Raw genomic sequence first — 1,594 nt, 5'->3', positions numbered from 1 at the left:
TTACAGAAGTTCTCTCTATCAGTTGCTGTGTATCAGTGTGCCAGTCTAGGCACATCATGTGTGCTGTTCATTTAATCTTTGCTATACCCTTGCAATTATGGGTATTGCCAGGTAAGAAAATCAAGTCACAAAAGTCAACCTGCTGAGTAGTACCAAACAAGGATATGGTGAAGCAAGAATGACAATGTGGGTATACCACTCATCAATTACTATAGTGAAGGGAAAAAACATAAAAAGCATATTGTTCACCATGAGGCAAACTGCCAATTATTAATTTTCTGTTTCAGTTTGTTTTTATTTATTTAATTTTATTAGTACATTATGATTGCAATACATAACACATTCAACTGGGGAATTTGTACACATACATTCTATAGTAATACTTATTAAGTCAAATTACCATTCCTTTCTTCCTGTTTCACTCATCCTTAAAACCTCTTCTCATTTCCACAAGGTCTACCTCTATTTTCTTATAATCTGTCTTTGATTTTGCCATGTAAGTTATTTATATCTTACATTTCTCCTATAAGAGAAGCAACATAATATTTAACTTTTATGTCTGATTTATTTCACTTATATTTATTTATTTTATTTTATATTTTTCAACTTTTTTGGTTGTGGGGATCAAACTCAGGTCCTTGAGCTAAATCCCCAGCCCTTCACTTATATTTATGGACTCAGGATACATGAAATTTCCTGAAAATGACTCAACTTGTTCCTTCTTTGTATCCAAGTAGTACTCAATTGTTTATACATACCATATTTTGTTTATCCATTCAGATGTTGGTGGAGATATAGGCCACTATTAAGATCTAGATATTAAGGTTTATGCTGCTATAAACATGGATATGCATGTATCATTATAATATGTTATGTTTAATACTTTTTGGATGATATCCCAAAGATCTACAGCTGGGTCAAATGGAATTTCTATATTTAGTGTTTGAGAAGCCTCCCTATTCATTTACACAGTTGGTGCATTAGTTTACATCCCACCAACAATGCAGAATTGTTCATTTTACTCCACAGCCCTTAAGCATTTATTGTTTATTGAGTATTTTATGAGAGCCATTGTTTATGATGTAAGGTATAATCTCAGTGTTGTGATTTGCATTTCTGTAGTGGGAAAGATGCAGAACAGTTTTTGTCAAAATTAGTGGCCATGGGTGATTCTTTTTTGAGAAGTGAGTGTTAATTTCAATTTCCCATTTTTATTGTGTCTTTTATTTTTGCCAGTCTAAAGTTTTTGAGTTCTCCATATGTTGTAAATACATTTCTATGGTCAAATGAGTAGCTTCCCTCAATATTTTCCTTTCTTTAATTTGTTTGTTCTCTCAGTTCCCTTCCCATAAGCCAAAGATCCATCTTGCCATTTTCTATTGTCTATCTTTTATTTTTCCTTTCATTTATGTAGCAGGTTTCTGATATAGGAAAAACAATGAGATATTTTAACTGGTGTGTTTGATTTATTTCACTCGATATTATATTCTCAAGGTGCATACAATTTTCTATAAGTGACTCAAATTTATCCTTCATTATGGAAAAGTAGTACTCCATTGTCATAAATATCATGTTTTCTTTGTCTATTGCTCTG

The sequence above is a fragment of the Fukomys damarensis genome, unplaced genomic scaffold, assembly GCF_012274545.1.
Source record: "Fukomys damarensis isolate Sample0158 unplaced genomic scaffold, DMR_v1.0_HiC HiC_scaffold_39, whole genome shotgun sequence".
Lineage (NCBI taxonomy): Eukaryota > Metazoa > Chordata > Mammalia > Rodentia > Bathyergidae > Fukomys > Fukomys damarensis.
The sequence above is the reverse complement of the archived record's forward strand: the minus strand, read 5'-3'. Positions refer to the sequence as shown.